The sequence below is a fragment of the Mustela nivalis genome (assembly GCF_964662115.1).
Source record: "Mustela nivalis genome assembly, chromosome: 3".
In the NCBI taxonomy this organism is placed as follows: Eukaryota; Metazoa; Chordata; class Mammalia; order Carnivora; family Mustelidae; genus Mustela; species Mustela nivalis.
Genome location: NC_139022.1, coordinates 59,655,904 through 59,681,146, shown reverse-complemented (window position 1 = coordinate 59,681,146; position 25,243 = coordinate 59,655,904). Strand labels below are relative to the sequence as shown.

The window sequence follows — 25,243 nt, the reverse complement described above, 5'->3', positions numbered from 1 at the left end:
AGGGCCATGCCTTAATCCCTGAGGGCATTGCAAGAGAAGGAAAAGTGGACAGACGGCTCTGCTTAACTACACAGTGCTCTTCTACCTCCTTCTCAAGGTCCTGTCCTGCACCTTTGCTTTCTGTTTCCACTAATAATTTTCAGTTTTTTCTTGCTCATTTCTTTCTGATAGGCAACTGATCCTCCTGTGGAAAGAAAACAAAACAGAGAAAAGATAAGACTATTTTGTAATCCTGTTAGTAGGGAAAAAAAAACAACAACCCCACAATACTGTGTGTGTGTGTGTGTGTGTGTGTGTGTGTGTGTGTATGTGTATGATTTCTAGAAGAAAACAGCACCATGATGAAGCACACAGCAAATAGTTTGGGATGTTAATTAAATCAAGGCAGACCCCATGATTGGTCTGTGGAATGAAAAGTTTTGAGAATTGGAGAATTCCCTGTCTTGGACATTAGGAAGACTGATAATTATTTCAATTCTGATTCAATTCTATGGCATAGATCAAAATTTAAAACTTTCATAATCAATTCCCTCTTTTTTCAATTAAAGAATGTAGTAGGTATATTTAGCTATCATAGAATTGAATAGAAATCAGAGATAGTGAGATAATATGATGATAACATGTTTTCAGGCAAATCAAGGATCATTCTCAATAGCATGGAAACAATTTTTCTTCTCTGCTTTCATAATCACGCAGGTCTGTGGCTTGCTTTATTTGTGTACTGGTTGTGTTATATTCTGTCACATCTCCCTTAAGATAATAAAGCTGGATTGTAGGTCTGGAGCATACTTTTGCCCTTGGATTGTTGACAAACACTGCAATTTGATTAAGTTGCTATTTTGAACAGAAACCCTCAAAGCTGGAAGAGACCAAAGAGAATGCTTCACCCAACCTTCTGGCCAGTGTAGGAATTCTCCACAGCATACCTAACAAATGGCTTTTTCAGCCCAATGATTTCAACCACTGGGTGTGAGTTGTGAAGAATACACAAGTATTTTGTTGCAAAGCTATTAGTCTGACTACACTTTCTTACTCTTCTCACAGATGAAACTATGAACACCATGTAATACAGTCTTGTAGTTGAGTTGTCCTGTCAGTCATAGAGGTGAATATGCAGCAATTCAACAACACTGTCCTTGCAGAGATAAGGCATATTTTTGGAGACTGAGCCCAGGAAAGGAGAAAAAGTCTAGGGCACATGGTATGCAAGTAAGCTAACCAGCTCAGATACTTTCAAAGGAAAGTTGAACAGGAAGTCACAGCAGATAATGCCACTCTCTTTACTGGTAATTACTGGCCTTACAATTTTAATACATGGCTGCTACAGATTAAAAGGTAGGTGGCAATTTATGCAACAGATCATTGTTTCGGAATCAGCGGTAAAGAAGGGTGGCGCTAAGCAATAGAATTTTTTTAAACCTGTGAGGTAAGCTAGTAAAGATATTATTAATAGACTAAGATTAAAAGAGTGATGTCTTAATTATGGTCTCTTTTTTCTGATTCTCTCTTAAAGATGATTTTCTTGCCAGTGAAGGCCTAGAAAGAAAGAATTAGGGTTAGGCTGGTAATACAGGAACAGTAATTGTTGAGTTCAATCTAAGAAACTTCCAAGATCTTGGTTGCTCAGAGTAACAGTGGTCAGATATTTTTCCATGGAAAAAATAGAGAATAGGTAGCTCAAAAAATGGAAGAAGAAAAACAAAAAAGGACGACTCAGGAAGTCCATGATTTAACAGACTAGACTAAACTCAACTGCAGAATTCAACCAACAGGCTGACATTTTCTCTGCAAGAGCCCCACCAAGTGGTCACCCACCCTGTGGGTGAAAGTCACAGAGAAACAGATTAGAAATCCTTCTAAGGAAGAATAATAGGACAGAAGACGGATGAACACGAATCTTCCATTTGTAGAGAGATTCAGATTTAGGCTTCATGTTTAAGTAAGACATCTGCTTCTCTCCACCAGTCATGTCTGGTAACTTTCTTGCCCTTGCTTGAACTATGCTTGCTCTTTGGCCTCATGACCCCATGAGCTTTGAGTCCTCCATTTCCCCCTAATCAATCAGCTCCCCCTCTGTCTTCCCATTTTCTCCCTTCCAGCCCCAGACACTGGTGACCACCACTTAAATCATGCTTTCAGTATTACTTTCAGCTCTAATATAGCCATCCTGTCTCTTTGGCTCTGGAACTGAGCAGGTGAGAGTTTCTGGAGAAAAATACGTAGTGACAATTGATGTCGCTACCTATCACTGCTTTCCAAGATTAAGGCCTCAGTTAGGGTCAGCGTGTGTCTGATCACCTGACACTAATTATTCTAAATCTTTTTTTGTTTTTTTTTCCTCTCAAATCCCCTTCCTGCCATCAACCCTTCTCAGACTCAGCAGATCATGGTTCTGCCATTTCTCTGAGAAAAACCAAAGGCATGAAATGAGATGTATCTTCCTCTTAATTATAAGCATATTGGCACCTCTACCTCCCCTTTGAGCCCAACTAAAGGCTCATTTCTCAACCTGGGGCTTGGACTCCGTCCCCTCCTACTCAGTAAATTCATTATATCAATGCCCACTCACCCCCAACCCCTGCCCTCTGGCTGTATCTCAGCAAACAACACTTTATCTCACCAAAAATTTAAAAAAAAAAAAAAAACAACATAAAGCAAGAGTACTTTATCAACTTGGGGTTTTTAACTATAAGCAAAAGAAACCAACTCAGAATAACTTAAAAACATGGAATTCATTGGAAAGATACTGGTGTAATTTGTAGCAAAGAAGAAAATGCTAAACAACCAAGCCTTCTAAGGGCAGAAAGCTTAGGACCATAAAAAGTGGAATGTGGACCTTCATGGTTACATATGCATACAAACTCAGGTTCAACTGACTTCTCTCCCTGTGTGTCAAACTCAATATTCAGATCCTAGGAAGGGATCACTTAATTAGCTTAGTGCACTAGAAACATGTGTAGAAGAGACATTATTGATACATTCATCATTGACCTCCATATGGTCAGTGGACATGATTTTCCCTGGTTTCCCTGGTTTCTCTGTGGCATATGACATGGAATATATTTTCTCCTTCCCAAACCCTTCTTTTTCTTTAGTTTCTGGGACACTATTCTCTCTATGAAAAAAGTTGACGAACTTTCTAGTCTTTAACATAGGTTTCTTTTTTTCTACCTAAGCATTAAATATTGGGTTCACCACAGCTTTATGGCTCTTCTCAGATGCATGGCTTCAAATTCCACTACTGTTACAGCACAGACTATACCTCATGTCAAAACCTTCTCTTGAGTCGTGGACTGAATTATATACCTGAATATCCAGTAAAACTCAGCGTATCTCAAAGAGAACTTCCTTCTCTGACCCACATCTGCTCTTCCATTTTATTGAATGGCACATGTCTTATCAGTGTCCCAATTCATTTCCCTGGAGTCTTCCCAGGTCACTCACATCTAACAACTCCTAATCAGTCACTAATCAGTCACTAAACCCTGTGGCATTTACTTCCTAAATATTTCTTGTTCTCCTCTTTCCCTTACTTATAACCACTCTTTGGATGAAAGTCTTCACTATTTCTTACTGAGATTACCACATTAGCTGCCTCAAGACCCTTTTTTTCTCTCCCCCCATATCACACTCCATTTTCCCCAGGGTGTTCTTTCTGAAATGCTAATCTAATCTGCAAGATTGGATTCAGTCCTTTATCTTTCAGGGTAAAAGCTCTAAGCTTATTCCACTCATTCTGTCCTTGGCCACTTTCTAAGGCTTGTTGGTGGCCTGTTCCTTACCTCTTTACTTAAAACCACCGGGCTTCCAGTTGAAGAGACTAGAATTGTGGTTTTTTTTTTTTTTAAAGATTTTATTTATTTATCTGATAGAGATCCCAAGTAGGCAGAGAGGCAGGCAGAGAAAAAGAGGGGAAGCAGGCTCTCATGCAGGGCTTGATCCCAGGCCCCTGAGATCACGATCTGTGCCAAAGGCAGAGTCTTAACCCACTGAGCCACTCAGGTGCCCCAAGGGACTAGGATTGTTTTGAAGCCTTAGTTGTAAGTAAGAGTTTCCTGAGGGTGCTATTAACAGTAGATTTTTGGCTTGGTCCTACTCAATGAATTGTAATCTCCAGGGTTGGGACTTAGGAATCCGATTCTTAGGAGGGGGCCAGTTTATGAAATACTACCTGAATGTTTTTAGGCAGTTGTTCTACTTATGTTGTGTCTTCACTCTGCAATGCTCTTCCCTTTTGTCCTTCAGAACTGTAGTTAGTATCACTAAACCAGTGACCTTCATTTTGATTTAGCTATCCCTTTTCTTTCTTCCTTCCTTTCTTTTTTCCTTCCTTCCTAACTTTCTCTCTTTCTTCTTTCTTCGATATCCCTTTTCTGTGTTCCTATACTGCCTAGGCCTATCTCTGTCATAGCACCTAGCACGCAGAAAAACAACATTTGTCTGACTTTTCCATATTGCGACCAGTCCAAGAACGTTTTGTTTACCTTTGTTTTCCTAGCACATAAGAAATAGTACACATCTGACAAAAATGTCTTTAATATGTAAAAATATATAAAAAGCTCAATGTGTTTTTTTGTTGTTATAGATTTTTTTCTATTGCTTTACCTCTAAAGATAGGCATAAGTTGAACAGTGGCTACTTTCTTTCTTTTTTTTTTTTAAGATTTTATTTATTTATTTTATTATTTTTTTTAAGATTATTATTATTTTATTATTTTTTAAAAGATTTTATTTATTTATTTTATTATTATCATTTTATTATTTATTTATTTATTTACTTTAGAGGGGGAGAAAAGGAAGCTGATTCCCCATTGAGCAGGGAGCCATCCCCATTGATGCTCCATCATCCCAGGATCCTGAGATCATGAACCGAGCAGAAGTCAGATGCTTAACCTACTACGCCACTGAGGTGCCCCAGATACTTTAAAATATATTACTATGATTCCTTTAGAATGATATTATAGGAAAATATTTTTTGATATGTGAAAGCATAATAATATATGGCTAGAGGAAAAACAAGCTAAGAAAATCTGCGTATTATATAAACTTTTTTGTTAAAAAAGGAGCAAATTAAATAAAAATATATACATATATAGCATATTGGAAAGATATACAGATTAATTTCACTACTGTTATCTTCAGATCTTGGAAGATCTTCATCTGCTTTCTACCAGAAGTATATGAATTTCTAAATTAAAGTATTATCTAAAAAAGCAAATACGCACCATCTTTCTCAGTCTCCTTGGAAGATAGTGTACACATGTGTGTGCATGTATACACAGATTCACTCCCCCCAGCCCCCAACAAACAAACAAAAGAAAGGTTTGGATCTTTTAAGACTCGGCTTTTCTATAGAGCCAAAAACCATCCAGTAAAAAATATAGTACTATACTGATCAGGAAGGCTTAGGAATACAATAAATATGTAACTATCATCTATTAATTAGAGAAAAAGGGCAGGTATGTTTGGAAACTTAATCATAATATACAATTCTTTGTGATTTGTGAGTGGATAGGACTCAGCAAAGCGAGAAACTTTTTCTAGGAGAATTGTTTTCTCATGGTGAGTGCTGGGTAGAGACTTGAATTTCTGGAGGGTTATAAACCAGTTAAGCACATGATATTCATCCTTGGGGCGATTTAGTCAACAGTGCAATTAACATCATCAGCTGCCAAAAGGAAGCAGTTTTCTGGAAGTAGATTAAAATAGGAAGGAAGAAGAGTCTAAAAAAAGAGTCAAGTTGAACAAAGTCTATTATCTACCTCTAAGTGGGTGATCTTGGAAGACTTTGCCTCCTTTTTTGTTTCTTGCCATAGTGTTTCATATTTATTAGTTTTCCTTAAATATTTCTGAAAATGTTAGGATTTGCTCCGTGGGGGAAAGAAACTTAGTAAAACAGGGATGATTGAATTGGTGGTGAGCCACTTTTGCTCTTTCTTAGCTCTGTCAAGGATATGTGGTCATTTCTCAAAGCATCATCCTTCACAGGAAGAAGCAGCAAGAATGGTAGTGATATTGGGTGAGAGGAGCTATATAAAGTTTTCTGCAGGTGGCCCAATCAATCCTCATTCTGCAAATGTTATAAGAAGAAACAAATGATTTTTCACTTGTAAATCTGACTCATAAGTCCACATAGAAGAGATAAGCAATACTAGTAAATTTAAATTCCCACTTGTTTGGCTGGAATAACAAGCCTTTTTAAAAGCTATGTACCGGGGCACCTGGGTGGCTCAGTGGGTTAAAAGCTATGTATCACCTTATTTAGAATTCCAGGTGCACTTGAAATATCCTTAAACATAAAGTAATATCTAAAAGCAAATACACGTTTAGTGTAAATGATTTTTCTTTTATATAAGATTTTTTTTCCAGTGTGTGTCTTAGATACTATTATTTTAAGTAAGGGCTCTGGTGAAGTAATATATTCTACACATATTTGATGTTCATTCAGGCAACTTTTCAGGAGTAGGCCTATTACATGAAATGGGGTTAAAAAAAATGTATTTAAACACCATGTAATTGGCTTTAAATTAAAATATGCAAAGTACAAACTATTTTATGCACAAAGGGTTAATGATAGAAAACATTAAAAGCCACAATGGTGGTTCTAATTATGACTAGGGGATTTTAAAACATGTCATCACTTTACTAGAAAGATGTGACATTTGACCTTTGATTTTTAAAATTATGTTGCTTACTCTGCAAGAGTGTCAAGTCCTGAAAGATCCAATAGTAAGCAGCTTCTTCCTCCTCTGCTTCCACAAAGCCGAGAATTATTGTGACAGGATTCAGTAACAGGAATGTGCTTTTGAACAAAAGACCTGAATTTTTTTTTTTCTTTTTTGGTCTTAGAGTTAGCATATAAATGACAAGCAATGATTTATGATCAATTAATTACATAGAACCAGAAATTCTATAAAACATTCATTGTTTTTTCACTTTGGTGGGAATTACAGGTTTAAATGGTTTCATGATTAGCTTCAGAGAACTAGCATAAATAAACTTTTGATGTTAAAAACAATAATCAGAATCTATTTTAGGGAGTATGATGTGCTTCGTAGGTAAAATAAAAAAAGCAAAGGATTTGTAATTTAACTAGTTGAAGTTAAACTAAGCACTAAACTTTGGATTGAAAGTAGATATCCAGATGTTATTTTATATTAAAAAACCAAATGAAAGAATAATCAATCATTTTTTGAAATTTCCTTTAAATTAGACAAAAGCAGAAGTTTTATGGTCTCAAGGTTTGTCTTTACATACTTTAAGATCGTTGAGAATAATTCCTTGTCTGGTCAGTCCTTGCTTTTGTACTTAACACAGTGTTTACTGTAGGTAAACAGTGGGTAGCTGAAATTATTCTTAACTGCAGTCTATCAGACCCTATTTTCAGATTGACATAAGTTACATTGCTCCTTCACAATTCAGTTCTTTTGGTTGGTAGTTAACGACTTCCAATAGTTAAATGTGGGTGAAGACCATAGGTGTCTTTTCCTTCAACTCAGGTGTGAGGTGATACATTACAATATGAGAAATAAGGCAAGCCTCAGATTGAATTTTGACCTCAGCAAGCGCTGATTAACATCGACTAACCCCAACACAGTCACACCACCTGTATTTACAGTGAAGGCTAGCTCCTTTTGTGTTTGGGTCCTTGGCCCAGCAACTCACATAGATTTACTGCAGGTTGATGCAACAGTATTAGAGCAATAGAATTCAGAACCAGTGTGCCTATCAATATTTCTAGCCAATCCATGTTCATTGAACACCAGTTCCTTCTCTAATGCAAAAATAATTTTTAGCATCCATTATGTTTATTAATAAACACTTCGGTGACTGGAGAAAAAGACAGCTGAAGCTAGGAGCAGCTACTTTTGAAGAGCTTTTGAATAGTCTTCCAAATGCTAACTAACTATACCTGGTAAATGTATTCTGCTTTTAGTTTGTACATTAAAGCTCATGGGTATGTGTCTATCTCATGGCCCTGATGTATTTTAATTTAAATAATGTAACATTCCATCCTAATTCTTCAATGTTTCTTTACAAATGAAAACATCTCACAGAGCTAAAATGACATGATCACAGCTAATAAAATTAATAATTCATTAATATCACCTAGAGACAATCCATATTTAAATCTCTTCTATTGTCCCTTTGCAGGTAGGTCTTTCTGAATTGAGATCTTATCCAAACACACCTTGGCAAATCCCTTGAGTCTCATTCGTTCTTCCACAGTACCTTTTGGGATACATTCTGACGTGCTGAAGTCTTTTGTTCGATGCCTGGTGGTGTTTTACTTGTTCTTTCATTCCCACTAATCTCTAGTCTAGGAGTAAAATCTACAGGCTTTACCAAATTCAAGTTACACCTTTTTGTCAAAGTTAAAATCAGAGGGGATGTTCAGTATTTTCCGTTGGATCACACCAGGAATCACAAATGTCTGGTATTTCCACCAATGGTGATTTTAAATGTGGCCCTCGGATTGAGAGCTTTGAGAGGCTGATTCTTCTATTGAGAAGTTATATTTCTCAGCTTGTGACCAATTTTTATTTTTGGCTGGGACTGTGTAAATAGCCAGGTTACCAACAGTCACTTGCCTTTTAACACCAAATGATAGGACTTGGTTGCATCAGTAATCTCATTAGGGTTTACAGAGTAGTTATATTTATAATTCTCTCATTTATTTCACAGTTATTAGATGGCTTTCTTCTGGCAAGTAGACTTTCTGTCTTCAACTAGGGCTATTTAATTATTCTAGATGGCAGTTCTTTCTGGAAAGGTAGAATAAATGTTGACTTTTTCCTTTACCTCTAAAATTTGGAGGTAATATACCAAACAGATACCTGCTGCCAGGAGTCTAAACAACACTGTATCCCATGGCCGCTTTCTAAATGTATACATTATGTATACATAATGTTTAATGTATGTACACATATGTATACATAATGTATAACATTAATACTATATATTATATATGGTATTACATATATTATATATATATATTAGACTATATATATATATTTATTAAATTCTCATTGTGCTTGTTCCTAAATGGCCATCTGAGAGCACTTTTTATGGCATATTGCATTTCCTATTTGTTTCTTGTTGTTATGTAAAGTTCCTTTAGTATCTGAAAAAGTAGTAGTTCACTGTTCTTATTCTCTCCATTATATTTCCTTGTAAGGGAAAATATTCATTTTCTGAACATTTCTTGATTCATTTACTGTAATCTTTTTCCGCCAGGGTATTCCTATGGTGTTTCACGATGTCTGTTGTTTTGATTATTTCATTTGTAACATTTATTTGATGCTGAGTGGATTCCCACCAACTGCTCATGCTCCAATGCTGACGTCCTCTTCCTTTCCATTCTGCCGTCCCTAACACTCTTCTTGGGTATCTAAACAGATTGTGGAACTCTCTTACAGGTGGTCTTGGAAACAATTCATATGGCAAATATTTGTTAAATGATAAATACAAAAGATCTAGCACATCAGGCAGGAAGCATCTCTTGAAAACTTTGGTTAATTGTGAGACTGGCTTAGGTTTGTCAATACATACATTTGTCGCTATGGGATCCCACTAGCTTGTCTTCTGGGTTTGTGCTGAAAACGGAAATAATTTGTTAGACTAGTTAGGCTAAGGTAACACATGAGATATTGTGTGGTTTGAGAGATAAGGGACCCTGTGAAAGAAAATTACCTCGCTTTCCATGTTGAAGAATGTTAAAATAAATCACAGAAAATATAATTGAACCTCTGTGAGAGCTAGTATAAGTGCTGAATCCCCAGGGTGAAGCCTCACATGTGATAGAAACTGAAAAAACTTTTGTTGAATGAATTAATTTCATTTCTGTGGGACTTAAGAATCTCCTAAAGCAACACAGATGAGTGTGGAAATATCCTGTTGAGATCTCCTCTCTTGGCAGAGATTCTGTATTTCCTGTAGGAAAGGGTATCAAAGCTCTTTTGACTTTTCTGAAGAAGTATTTTTTTGTTTTTATGTTTTTGTTTTTATTGTTGTTGTTTTGATTTTTTTTTAGAGGTAGAGAGAAAACACAAGTAAGCAGGGTGGCAGACAGAGTGAGAGAGGAGGAAGCAGGCTCCTTGCTGAGCAGAGAGCCCAATGCGGGGCTTGATCCTAGGACCCTGGAATCATGACCTGAACCGAAGGCAGCCTCTTCACCAACTGAGCCACTCAGGCGTCCCTGAAGAAATTTTATAACACTAAAAAAAGATCTGTTTCTCACTCTTCAACATCAGTTTCATACCAGTATTATTATTAAACTTCAAGGTCACTTTTGAAATAAATAAAATAAAAGCATTACTTTAAGAAGCATTCCTTTATCTACCATGCCTCAGGTTCTCTTTTTCATGTTCACATATCCAAATACTCAGAAACATAATTTTTCCTCATCACTAAGCATACTTAACCACGTACACTCACTAAAACTAGGAGAGACTGACGTATCAATCAGATTGTCAAGAGAAATATATCTGCCAAAGGAACAGAGTATTACTGAGGAGTCAGTGTGGCTCCTTTCTTCCTTCCCCCAGCCAAAATCTACAGATTAGTTTTCATGAGCAGGAAAACTAGATCATTTAAATGGCTTATGCCACCCTCATAAACTGGTACTCAATATATCCATTTCCAGAATGGCAGTTTAACTGTCAAATTAACACACTGTTCTATGGTTGTCAGAACCCTCTGTGCTAGAGAGAGTGCTAGAAACTGAGAAAACCAAAATAAGACCTTTGAACTTCCCTTTCATATATAATAAGCACACCATTTTTTTCTTATTTACATATTCTTTTCTTTAAAAAAGGTTAATGTCCAAAGAACTGATTGGATTTAAGCCTCCCACTTACTTAATCATTTAATCCTATCATCTTTGAGCTTTTATCTGGGTCACTTTATTTGAATATTAGCTCCCTAACAAAAGATGTCTAATCTTTTTTTTTTTTAAAGATTTTATTTATTTATTTGACAGAGAGAGTTCAGAAGCAGGCAGAGAGGCAGGCAGAGAGAGAGAGAAGGAAGCAGGCTCCCGGCCGAGCGGAGAGCCCGATGCGGGGCTCGATCCCAAGACCCTGGTTTCATGACCCGAGCGGAAGGCAGCGGCTTAACCCACTGAGCCACCCAGGTGCCCCAAGATGTCTAATCTTATTCTTTACTTTTTTCCTCCTGCTATATATACTGGGAGGAGGGGAGAAGAGTAAAATACTGTTTTTACAGCATTTTATTTTGAAAATTAAAAAAAAAAATCACAGTAATGTTTAAAGAGTACAATAAATTCTTGTGTATCTCTTAGATTTATCAATTCTTAATAGTTTGTGAAACCAACTTTATTCCCTCTCTTTCTCTTAATTTCTCTCTTTTCCTCCACTTTATAGACCATGACTTTTTTTTCAGTGCATAATAATTCATTAGCACTATTATTATTTTGATATTAAATTGTCTTAAATTTAGACTATTCCCTTCAGACTATTCCTTTATGCTTCTGACAAGATCATATTCATTTATTATATTTCAGTTCTGCTTGATTTCATGTCTCGGAAGATTTAACCTTCCAATTTGCTACTGTTTTGCTATCTGTCATGTGCATCTCCTACAGATATGAATGCTTCGGTAACCTGAAATAATTACTTGATCTATTCACTTTTTAGGGCAAGATTTAAAATATAAATATATGTATATATAGTTTGATATTCTTATATTCCATGATAAATTATATCTTTTTAAGAAAAAGTTCCTATATTAAGTTCAAAGACCAATGTTAGAGATGCGAAAAATATACCTTAAACTGGCATTTGCCTCTTGGTGTAACTTCATCTGCAACATTTTACTCAATATCCTTTTTTTTTTTTTTAGTGTTTTCTGTCTTATGATATTGTTTATTATGAATTTTTACTTTAGATCATATGAAATCTAATATACCTTCAGAATTCTGAATTAAATTCAGAGATTAAATATTCAAAATACCACAGGGACTTTCAGATGAACAACCCAGTATTGTTCAGAACTGTTAAAATACAGGACTTCATTAGAGACTTTTCCTGATGGTGAAGAGTACTTTAAAGTGCATGCACCATCCAAGTTTTGCCATTCTTTATGGGGTGCCTGAATGTGTGTTACTTCTTGTGGAACCTATCACTTCTTTATAGTTCTTTCAAATATTTTCTATATGTGTCAGTAATACTTTCACTTTGAAATGGAGAAAAATATTCTCCAGATGTGGGTTATTCTCATGACATAAAGAATTTTTTAATTCTTTTATCCCATAGAATATAGTTTATTTCAGAAAGCAAGATTTAGCTAAAACGTGCACTGTCACTCTGAGGTTTAAGTATGATTTCCCAAGATATCCAGGTTTTGCTCTCATATTGCTGAAGAAGTATTAAGTTTTTTTTTTTAAGATTTTATTTATTTATTTGCCAGAGAGAGAGAGAGAGAGAGCACAAGTAGGTAGAGTAGCAGGCAGACATAAAGGGAGAAGCAGGCGCCCCACTGAGCAGAGAGCCAGATGTGGGACTTGATCCCAGGACCCATGACCTGAACCAAAGGCAGACATTAAACCAACTGAGCCACCCAGGTGCCCCAGAAGTTTTAGGTTTTATTTCTAGTCCCAGTTCTTTTGTTTACCAAGTCTATTGTGTTAGCTTAGCCAACTAAGGAACGACTATGGGTTTCCTTTCTCTATATGAAAAACGAGATTTCACCTATATGGTTTCTAAAACCACCTCCCATTCTAAATTTCTGAAAATCTCTGGTAACAGATTTAACATTTTATTTTATTTTATTATTTTTTAAAGATTGTATTTATTTATTTGACAGAGAGAAATCACAAGTAGGCAGAGAGGCAGGCAGAGAGAGAGAGAGGAAGGGAAGCAGGCTCCCTGCTGAGCAGAGAGCCCGATGCGGGACTCGATCCCAGGATCCCGAGATCATGACCTGAGTCGAAGGCAGCGGCTTAACCCACTGAGCCACCCAGGCGCCCTAACATTTTATTAACTGAAGAAAAGTTCTAAAGGAAATACTTCCTTGTATTGGGGGGAAACTGCAGATTCCCTTTGGAAAAACCTTTTGCTAGAGATGGAGGTAAGAGACAGCCCCTGGGGCCACAGGACAGATATAATGCCCTTCTGCTAGCTCTTTCCTTAGCCGTTTCTTACTCATATATTGCAAACACAGAGTACGGCATATGTACCGCTTTGCTGTGAAATCTACATACTCTGGTACAAATGTCGAGAAGAGAATGGATGGGACAAATACAAATACGTTCATTTGAGAGACATTACAGGTCCTGTATCGCTAAGAATCATCTCTGCGATCCTATCTTTCGACCTGTCAAGTTTTACCACATCCAATTACTTTCTAAAGCATTGTGAAGGATTCAATATACTAATGACAGTGAGCTATCTCCTTGGAGCAGTCTCATCTGCCTTCAATAAATTACTGGAGAAAATTTATTCCATTTAAAGGAGCAGTATTTCTTACAAACTTTCTGGAAGATAGTCCTCAAAATGTTCTAACTTAGACACCTACTTATTGCTGGCTTAATGATCAAAAGGATTTAGAGAGCACAAAGCATTTTGAAGCCGGAGTGATTTAAAGGCTGGTTTTGCCATATCCCTTGTTACTGAATGTGTTCACTCACTTGCTGAATTTATAGAACCAATTTGGGAGAAGAACAATGTTTCTGCCTCCCCTAAGAAATTCCTCAAATTCCTTGCCAGGACAATCAAAAGAAAATCTGAGTTGCTCTTTGTGGGGACATTTCTTACATACTCAGCAGCAGTAAAAGTCTTGATTGTTCAGGTTTCAGAAAGAAAACCACGAAATTTCCTTATTCCTTCTACCTCTGAAAGCATAGAGTGCCACAATAGATAAAAATAAATAAATAAATAAAACAGCAAAAACCAAAAACAAAGACCCCATCATTAACTACAGGTAGGTTATGGACAGCATAAGCTTTATAATCAGACAGACCTGACTTCAAGTATTATTAGCTCAGACATTTGCCAGCTCTATGACTTTGTATATTCCTTTTAAGGAATCCGAATCTCACTTTTCTCTATAAAACAAGACCCGGTGTTTAGTGTTATAAATTTTAAACAAGATAATATATGCCATATACTTAGCACAGTCTTTGGGATATACAAAATGTGCAGTAAATACTAGCCATTATTAGCTGGTTACTAACATTTTAATTTTATTTCTTAAAGTTGAAGAGAATTTTGAACATGCAACTAAAATACTATTATAACTCTGCAAAGAAATGCAAGATTCCTTGTTATCATTAAATGCCCAGTCAGTGTTCACATTTCTCCAGTGGTTTTATTCAAATTAGGATCTTAAACAACACCAACATATTAAATTTGGGTGAATTTTTTCCCTAACAGTGTTTAACCTATTGATTTCTCCCCATCTCTCTCTTTCTTTCTCTTTCTCTCTTTCTTTTGTCTTTTCTTTCTTTTCTCTCATGCTTTTTATTTGTTAAAGCCATCAGATCATTAGTTTGGTAGTCATACATTCTTAATTGCTTGGTTACATCTGCGGTAATATTAAGGAAAATGGTAACTTGAAAAAATTCAAACTTTAACATTTAACACTAACTGAAATTAGATAGGTAATTTAGCTAGACTTGACTAATTTGTAAATTCCATGAGGTCATGCTTTATTACTCTTTTGGATCTTTGTGGGGCCTGATGATATGGTAGTAGGCAAATAAATTCTTGTTGCTTTATCAATTACTGAGAGTAACAGCCTGCCTTTGACTCATTTATGTTGACATTTATATTAGGGAAGAAGTAAGAATTGGGAATTTAAGAATTAGGTCTCGCCTTACCATCCTTTTGCTGTTTGACACTGGAAAAAAAAATCATTAACTATTTCTGAGCCTCAAAGGTGAGGGTCTCTAAAAGAGGGATGTTCCACCTTATGTATTTGTTGTGGAATAAGAAAATACATGAGTGGAAATATGAACGCTGGTTGAATAATAAATGTTATTCTTTTGGCATAAAAAGCATCACCACTGATATTTAATTTTAACATCAGCAGTTGAATAAAAGTCTGAATGGACTTACTGATTGAAAAGCCAGCCTTATATTTAAAAAATGGAAAATGATTTTTCCTACTTACCTTCCACTTCCCTCTTGGCCGTTATCATGCGGTTTTACATGCCATGTTATGAGTGGAAAATGAACTTTCTCTTGATCTTTTCATCAAGTGAAAACCCAGCTGAAATAATGATTGGCTTAGTTGGCAAATGAGACAAGAAAATTTGGTTTAGACAACCAGAGCTGCCAATTAACACCAGAGCTTCTCTGAAAGCAGTGAGGACAAATCTGTCTAAAAGGGCAATTGAAGAATCCTCAACTAATTTTTAACCAACGGCAAACTAAAGTGAAATATCCCATAGAAGTAAATAGTAATGCATGTGATTACAAATGTTATTACAAAAAGTATCTTTTCAATGACTATTAGATATATTTGCAATGAGGGTCATTTGAAGTAAAAACAGTGTCCACATTTCAGTTTTGATAAAGGCTCCCCAAATGCCAGTATCTGAGCACCTACTATGTTTAATCATTTAAAAAACAGCTTTTAAATTTAGTTAAGGTTGATTTATGAGAATTTTGACTCACAATTAAGATATGGATCTTGGTGGAGAACTATAGTGAATGACTAGGAAACAGGGTAGTTGCAGAACTGTGGGAACACTGAACGTACAAGGCTGACGCTCTGCTTGTAAATTTAACTGAAGGTTTGCATCTATCTGGTCTCTTTGGTTTGGATTGGAGATGTTTTTAGTAAAGGAATTACATGTCCCATATGCTATACAAACAAGCCAGAGTAGCAGTTTTCATCCAAGGAAGACCATTTAAAAATACTAATACCGGGATACCTTGGGTGGCTGTGTCCTTAACCATCTGCCTTCAGCTCAGGTCATGATCCCAGAGTCCTGGGATCGAGCTGTACATCAGACTCCCTGCTCAGCAGGAAGCTTATTCCTCCCTCTCCCATTCCCCCTGATTGTGTTCCCTCTCTCGCTGTGTCTCTCTCTGTCAAATAAATAAATAAAATCTTAAAAAAAAAATACTAATACCAAGGTTCACTCAAGATCAATGACAAATCAATTTCTGAAGGTAAGGCTGAGGCATTTACTGCTGCTAGGTCAAAAAGCTGGAACTGGCTCCTTTTAATTTTGTCCTCAGTTAAAAATGGGAAGCTGGTGATAAAATTAATTTTGGGAAAGTGTATAACATTCGAAAATTACAATAGGTCAGGAAGGAAGCAAAATGAGGTAGCTGTTATATTTGTGCCTTCTGTGAGCACAATTACAAACCCCAGATCGAGCTACTGTTTAGGGTTTAAGCTTCTTGAAATTATTTCCGGTACTTACTCTTCCTTTTCTCAGAGATTGATTACCTGCTCTCCAAGATTAGTCGACTTTAAACACGTATAGACAATTTAGGTTTTCTAACAAGGTTTCTTTCTCAAGACCTCTTTCATATGGGAAATAGCTTACAAGAGTCATTTTCTTAACCTAAAAAGACTGATAAAAGATTTTTTCCATGACTCATCATAATGAATATGTTTTCATGTAAAAAATAATCTGGCCCAAAATATCCATATGTTTTTGACAGATATTTCCCCCCCCTTAATAACTGTTGAAAGAGTTTTAATGTATAATTTGCTAGAGAGGAAGTTTTGTTTGGAAAATGTTTAATTTTCAATAATGATTTATATTTGGAGGTGAAAGAGAAGGAAAGGGTCTTTGTGAAACTTACTTCAAACTCCTCTAAGCTGCTATGGTTTTCTGGAAGTTGGAATGTTTTTCTATTTATCTCACAGCTTTCGTTGGTTTGACTGTTTTAAGTCTCTTATCTTACTGCCAGTTTTGAAGTGAAAGGATGAATCAGTTGATGAGGAAAAACAAGTTTTGAAGTTGCAAATTTTTGAACTTGTGAATTTTTGAAAAGACTTGCAAATAAATATTCTATTAGTTAATCCTTCTGTGTTATTAAGTCATCATTAATCTTCAACTACTCTCTGAATGTTTCTATAGCAGTTGGTCAGTTTTGCTTTCTATTTCATTTACATTATGCCCCCAACAGTTTTTCATTTATTGGTTTTGACTTCACATAGTCTGTTGGAGAGCAGACAGATGACTTCCCAAGGTCCTTTCAGACTTATATTTAATGAACCTATGACTGAAATTAATCTTGGCCTCGGCAATGAGTTTATTTCTTGATTTGCATGGCAAGGCTCTAAGCACAATGTTGTCAGTTTCATGCTGTTAAAAGTAACTATAAAAATGAAACATTTATTGACTGCTCTGAATTCAGTAGTATATGATCAGGTAATAGCTTTATTCTTCTATCACCATATGTCCCACCTGATTTTTAGGCTTTTCCTATTTTAGTATTTGATAGCATTTTAAACAGATCTTATAGATTGTTGATCACTAACAGGTATTAAAAAGCCCCTTCTAAAGCAAAACTTTCTTCTTGCTTTCAATGTAAGGTTTTTTTGTTTGTTTTGTTTTGTTTTCCTCATTAGCCCTGTGTTGTGACCTTGGTTATAATTTGATGGTTTCCTTATCTATGAATGATTTTAACAACTTGATTTTCATAATAATTTATGGTTGTAAGGCTTACATATGTTAATATATATAAAGCATTTACTCAGTAATTGTTAGTTGTTCTGGATATTCCTGCTGGGTTTGTTAGTTTCGTATTGGTCTTCCTTCTGGGGCTGTGTTTTGAATGCTGATTGCTCTGGACCTTGGCAGGGAGGTTCTCCTCTGTGGGATGATTTGGGGGGCTCTGTGCCCTCCCTGCCCTCCACAGGGATCTCTGAACAGCAGTTTCCTGATGCTTGCAGCATACTTGCTGGCTGACACTTTGCAGTCCCTGGCCTGGCTTCTGCCCTAGCATTAGACTCACGAGGGATTTTTTTTTTTTTTTTTTTTTTTTTTTTTTTATCGTGGGCAGGGAGCTAAGATTGAACATGGGAGAATTTGTGCATCCAGGCCCAGCTGATCGCTGGACTCCTGCTGGTTTCTCTTTCTGCCCCGCCATTATGGGCTGCCCCAGCTGTCTCCTGTCTATAGATTCCTTTAGGGCCTGGGGCCTGGCCCTAGTTTGTAACTTCATATATGCCTCCAAACACCTGGAGACAGATGTTAGCCTCTGTGTTCAGCAGCGTAGAGTAGAACCTTTTGTGAAGGTGGGAGCGTTCTGCAGTATGGCCGTTGAACCCTTGAAATGTGAGGCTGAGGAACTGCATTTTTAATTATATTTAATTTTAATTCATGAAAATTTAAATTTAAATAGCTGCGTGTAACTAGTGGCTACTGTGTTGAACAACTCACTTCTATCTTTACACAGACTTGGTTAAGTCAAAACTAATAATTTAAGAAATTTTTTTCCTTTTGTAAGACTGATTTTTTCCTTTAAAAATAAAAATAGAATTATTGAATAATGTAGAAATAAATATGGATTTCTCTGCCTTAGATTGCCTATTTTGTTGAATAGAATAGTTTAAAAGAGAGGCAGCATTCCTTTAGGGATCTCCTGTGACTTGTACTTGTGTAGTGATGTAGACTTCACGGCATTTTTTTTTTTTTTTTGAGGATTTTATTTATTTATTTAGAGAGAGCATGAGCAGGAGCACAGGGAGAGGGAGAGAGAGTGTGTCAAGCAGACTCTGAGCTGAGTGTGGAGACTTTTGCCTGACTCCATCACACAACCCTGAGATCATGACCTGAGCCAAAATCAAGACTTGGTTGCTTAACCAACTGAGCCTCCCAGGCGCCCCTAGAGTATGCAGTGTATTATTTCTTTTTTTCTTTTTCTTTTTTTTTCCTTCAGGAAGATTTCCTCATGTTCTTATCCTCCTCGTGTTAAGGGTGGGAGCGTCCAGGAGCTACACTGACCTGACAGATACCACAGCAGGAGGTCTGGGGGGGCAGGAGTGGGGGGAGGTCGGGTTCACCTTACATAAAATGGCATCTCCTAAAGGATTCATGGCCTCTGACAGACCCTGTTACATGTGAGGAATTTAGAGAGGAATAACATAAAGCTCTCCTGCTTGGATATTTTGGGCACCTTCCCCTCTGTCTTCTTGGAGGGGATTGGCAGGAGGAAGAAGCATAAGGCTGACCGTGAAAGATCATAGCTCCTTCCAGGATTCTGTTAACACTGTTCTCCAGCGGGGTGTCAGCAACCCATCCCTCTGTTGAGGCTGGCAGCTGCTCTGCAAGTCCTAGTCCCTGTGATTTGCACCTTCTCTTAAGTCTTATCTCAACATCCTGCCATATCTTCAAAACTCGACCCTTTTATTTATTTACTTATTTATTAAAGTTTTTTTTAAAAGATTTTATTTATTTATTTGACAGAGGGAGATCACAGGTAGGCAGAGAGGCAGGCAGAGAGAGAGGGGGAAGTAGGCTCCCTCCTGAGCAGAGAGCCCGATGCGGGGCTTGATCCCAGGACCCTGAGATCATGACCTGAGCTGAAGGCAGAGGCTTTAACCCACTGAACCACCCAGGCACCCCTATTTATGTATTTTTAAACAAGATTTATTTATTTATTTGAGAGATAGATAGATAGATAGAGAGAGAGAGATCAGGGGAAGGGGCAGAGGGAAAGGGAAAGAATCCTCAAGCAGACTCCCCACGGATTATGAGCCAGATGGGGGACCCCATTGCAGGACCTTGAGATCATGACCAGAGCTGAAATCAAGAGTTGGATGCTTAACTGACTAAACCACCCAGGTGCCTCCAGACTGGTCCCTTTTAAATTAAATCCCCTTTCTGAATTTCTGGTGAGTGTCTGCTGATTCTGGTTAGGACCCAGGCTAATATATCCCCTCTCTTTAAGTGTTCATTTCTGGTGGTGTCTCTCCTCTGTGGGTTGGGGGCTAGGGCATCACAGAAGGTGCACCTAGAATAGCAGCTGTGAGGCCTCTGTTCTTGGATACTCGCTGAGATACAGTGTGATACTGTAGTTTCCATCATTCCAATGCCCAGCATGCTTCGGGCTCAACCCCATCACAGATGATGTCTCTGTGTTGTGCTGTGGGTTGGTTGATGCAGCATTGTTTGGCAAATTATTCCATTATGGTACACCTAACATACAAAATATTTAAATTCACCAGTGATCTCATAATAAATTCTGCCAACAGCTATAAATTTATTTATTGACCTACCATGGATGGCTTTCATTTATGGAACTGGTGCGCAATAAGTGATTTTGTGGAATACAAGGCTTGGATTTATTGTTAAGTTATGATGCACTATAAATACATACCAAGAAATATGAATTATATATATTTATTTATTTTTAAAATATTTATTTATTTATTTGAGAGAATGAGAGAGAGCATACAGAGGGAGAGGAAGAAGTAAGCTCCCCACTGAGCAGGGAACCTGATGCAGGGCTCAACCCCAAGACTCTGGGATCATGACCTGAGCTGAAGGCAGACGCTTAACCAACTGAAACACCTAGGCTTTCCAGAGATATACTAGTTAATTAAGAGATCAGTATATTACCATTATTTAATATATTCTGTCTCAGGTCACACGATTCTATTTCAAGAGAGATTTATGAAACTTTTTTTAGACTATCATAGGAGACAATTTTAGGCTCTTAAATAATATCACTGAGGTGGCTGTTGTTTTACGCTAAACAATTATTAGAGTATCTTTTATCCACCACACACTGTGGCAGGTACTGGGATTAAAATAGTGAATAGGTAGATAATGTCTGATTTGGAAAACTTATATTTTATTAGGTGAGGTATATGTCAAAGGAATAATTTACAAATGATTTATGGATTGCAACTATTGCATGGTAATAGGGTTTTCGTTTTCTTTCTCCCTCCTCATCCCACCTCCCCCACATCCCACCTGGAGCCCGACTCACATTGAGACCAAGAAAACAGGGTTTTAACTCAAGAAAGAGACAGATACTCTTTAGCATAATCCAGTGCAGGAGATCTACTAAACGGTGTTAATCTTAATAAGATAGTTTGAAGAAGTTAATGGTTTTATACTGAGAATCTAAGACTGACCTCAGTGGAGACTTTTCCTCCTTCTCAGCGATGAAATCTTGGGAACAATTCAACAATGGAGCATAAAAGAGTTGAACAAGAGGCAATAGACTATGGGGGTATGGTTGAAGGAGGTGAGAGTGAAGAGAAAAAAACATATAGAGGAGCTTAGAGGCTGTGAAAGGAAGAAGATAGAAAGGGCCCTCGGCAGAGAGGTTTTCTGTCTACATCTCGGTTGGCTGTATGAGAATGCCATGAGTATCCAGAACACTGGACGAGCGGGGTGTGGAGCCAGCTTTCAAGAGCATTCTCAATGACTTTAGCCCCTAGTGTTCATATCCTTATGTTTTCTCCTCCCTCGTTGGAAAAGGCTAGCCTGGGTGACCAATAAGATGTGACTGAGTGTGACTTTCGAGTCTGGGTGCTAAAAGATATGTGGGTTCTTCCTTGCTCTCTTAGACCACTCAGTCTGGGAAAGCCGGCTGCCATGTTGTGAGGACCCTCAAGAAGTTAACTGAGAGTCCACAGGTGAGAAACTGAGGCCTCCTTCCGATAGCCAGGAGTGAGCAGTCCTGGAGCTGGATTTTTCTAGCATTAGTCAGACCTTGAAGGGACAACAGCTTGAGTTGATGTCTTGATTCCTCTTGAGACCTGGAGCCAGAACCACCGGCTGACCTTCTGAATTCCTGACCTAAAGAAACTGCAAGTCATAAATCTGCTGTTTTAGGGTGCTATGTATTGGGGTAATTAATTATGTGGCAATAGATAATGAACACACTGAAAGATAATTTAAATAGAATCCACTCCGAATTTCCACTGCTGTGTGGACTCTGTAGGAGCAGAATGTGGTGCTCTAACCTCAGCTATTTGTTTATTCTTTTGAATTCTGCATCTCCTTGATTAGCTCAAAACAAGACTTTAGGACTATGGACTACAGTGGCCTATCCTTCCATAGTAAAGGGTGCAGTGCTCAGGTTACAACTTTAAGTGCTGAAAGGGGAAACACAGGGTACAGTGAAAGACTAGAACTTGTTAGTACTGTTCGGGTTTACGTGTAAGAGTAATACAGGCACGAGAGACTGAATAATCTGAATAAACCTATACTGGGTGTACCTGTTGCAAAAACCATCGAATTGATATTTTCCTGCTGGAAGTATCTGGCTCTGAGTTCCTTAGGACCACTGGCCTTTTTTTTTCTCTTTTCAAAAACATTTGTTTAAATCCATTTCTACTGTAATCTGGATCACATTTCTGCTTCTCTCCCGCTTTTAAAAACAACCCTGTTGCTCTCTTTTCATAATAGGATATTCTAAAACCCTCTCTCTATATTCTACATTACAGCTTCATTGCAATACCCAAATCCTTAAAATTGTCATTGTTTAGCAAATTAAGAATGACTTATATCATAGTAGATACCTACTTGATGTAACGATTTAGCCATTGCATGAAAGGATATGTACCAATGATTCTAATAAATAAAACACCATCCAGAGTTCTCTTTTAAGTAGAGAAAAGCCTATTAAAATTAATTCATTAACAAAAATCCCACAGTATTCATCAAGGCAAATTCAAGTTGAATGATAACATTATCTCTCTTGCTCAGATGTTGCTATTTACATTTTTAATGTCCTGAACCACTGTGGAGATTTCAATACTATTTAAGCAAGTATGTGAACCAGATACATCTGCCTATGACTTTTGTATATTTGACTACTTCCCTCTTATAACTTTGTCATCAAACTCCAAAATCTTCACTAGTTCTACTGAGATTGTCTTATAAGGACTGCCGGCTTAATGGCGCCCTCTTGTGGAGAAACATTCCTGGTGTTCGTCTTATTGGCAGCTCACTTGTAGTTTGTTCAGGGAAATCTGAAAGGATGAATCATTTTTCCATTTATTTATGCAACATGATTTGAATTACTGAAACAATGTGACTCACTTCTTTCTCAGTTATAGGGCTGAGTAACTGAGATAAATTTCGACTAAAGCAAACAGGAGACATTAAAAAATTCTTGACATTAAAATTCCTTTTGATTGTTAGATGGGATCTTTTTATTCTCACTTGCACTGCTAATAGTTAATTTTCAAAATACAATGGGCTAAACTGGCTCAAGGGGAGCCTTTCCTTCAGCATTTATCCTCTCGGGTCTAGGGGCCAGGGGCCAAGGGCCAGGATCCACCAGTATTGTTAGGAGGTTTGTCCCTGCAGGATTGGTCATCAGACACAACACTGTAACTCATCCCAATGCCCATTCCTCCCCTGGTCTCTTCTACACAGGGGTCTCCTTCGGTCTGTTCTCCCCTGACATGTTAATTTTCTTTCCTGAGGTCCTAGCACTGAGCGTGAGCCAGAGTCTGAATGATGGTAGTAGGCTTGCATGTGTATACTTCACACCTAGACCACACAAACTAGGAATAAAAGCAGGCTTACAGCATGGGAATTAATTCTCTGATTCTGTTTATACCTGCCTCTGTGGAAACTCCGGCTGCCTCCAGGTATTCCCCAACCCAACAATTTCTGAGAGTTTCCATAAGTGCTCACACCGAGCCCCTCCGCCACTATGTAGTGAAGCATTTTCCTTTCTTTAGCCAGACTCGGGGATGGGCAGGCTGCCTGATGTGGCCTGTTAGTGTGGGTGTAGGATGCTGGTGGGTGTGTGGCCATTAGGATGTCACCTCTATCAGACTAAGGACGGTCCAGGACCCTGGACTTTGTTCTGTGGCTGGAAATATGCACATGGTTGGTGTGCTACAGCTCTAGCTATCTCGTGATCCAAGGCTTCCCTCTGCACTTGGGTTTCTCAAATCCGCACTGGCTTCCTCTCCAAGTGGAGATCATGCTTTCCTACCTTGTTTTACCATCTTTCAAAAATCCCACCGCAGGACTGATTTGGGTGCCTGGTATTCTGCAGACCTCGAAGCAGGCAGGTATCCTGTATTTCTGTGTTTGTTGTTTTTTTGTTTTTTGTTTTTTAAATTTGATTTAATTAATTTTTTCCAGTCTCCTGTACTTCTGTTAATGGTCCGCCCCTCTTGCCTGGGCTTGGAGGGAGGGCAGGCAGCATCCTGGGACGAAGAGTGGAAATAGTAGGACACAATGGGACACACTTCACTAACAGCCCTCCTCTCACTCTCTACTTGGGACATTTTTATTAGGAGAAACAGTGAATTTCACCTCTCTTTCTTTCTTTGCCTAAAGGCTCCCCTGCTCCCAGATTCTTTGTGGCTCTGATTCATCTGTTAGCCAGAAATGCTCAGACATGTCTGAGTCTCGGAAGAATGTAACTCAGGCTCCAGTGGGGTTCTCTGCATATTCATTAGCGGTGATAAAAGCGATAGTGGATGGTGGTGCCAGGATCCAGAAAAGGAACAACTTTAAATGGAAAACACAGGAAGTGCTCACGCTTCTTAAATATTCTAGCAGTTGTTCTTGCAGGGAGACTACATCTCAGAGACTCTGAGTATGGTTCCAAGAGTTCTTGGACATATCATCACAGCATAAAAATGAGATGCTCTCACATTGTTCTGTTTCATAAAGTACTTCCAACCTTGCGATGCCCTCAGCAAACTTTATACAAAATTATTGTAAAGCTTGTTTACAAATACTGGGGTTACCAGAGACCGAATAGTCAAATCCCTAAGTAAGTCAGTAGGCATTTTTTAAAAGAGATTTTATTAATTTATTTATTTTAGAGAGAGTGCGCGTCAGTGTGTGTGTGTGTGTGTGCGCGCGCGCATGCACACGTAGAGGGGATGGGCAGGGGAGGGGAGGGGTGAAGGGGCAGAAACCAAGCAGACTCTGCCCTGAGCAGGGATCCGATGCTGGAGCTGGATCCCAGGACCCTGAGATTGTGACCTGAGCGGGAAGCAAGAGCTGGAGACTTAACCGACTGAGCCATCCAGGTTCCCCAAGAAGAAGGCATTCTTAAAAAGGAGATTACCTCGACCAGCCAGAAATCTGCATAAAGACTTTCACGTTTCTTCTATTTTTCCAGGTAATTATATCAAAACAGTCCTAGCAAGGCTTCCTCTCTGCCTCTAGCATTTTGTGTCACAATAGTACCAACCTACAAAAGAGTACACATCTCCGCCTACCCACAGTTAGGTGGTCGTGAAGACGGCATTGCTCTGTGGAGGCAGCCTGTCTAGTTTTGAATTTAGGTGCCCTCCCTTTCCAGGCCATTCACCCTGAC

General features: G+C 38.0%; 1 long non-coding RNA gene across 1 annotated transcript in view; it reads left to right on the top strand.

The window, feature by feature from the left end:
• The window catches only part of LOC309861187, a 71,454-nt gene extending 46,416 nt beyond the window's left edge, over positions 1-25,038 (top strand). The window contains exon 5 of the long non-coding RNA XR_014309810.1: positions 24,863-25,038. This is a non-coding gene — a long non-coding RNA (uncharacterized lncRNA). The remainder of the gene's footprint in view (positions 1-24,862) is intronic.
• The last annotated feature ends 205 nt before the right edge of the window (positions 25,039-25,243 follow it).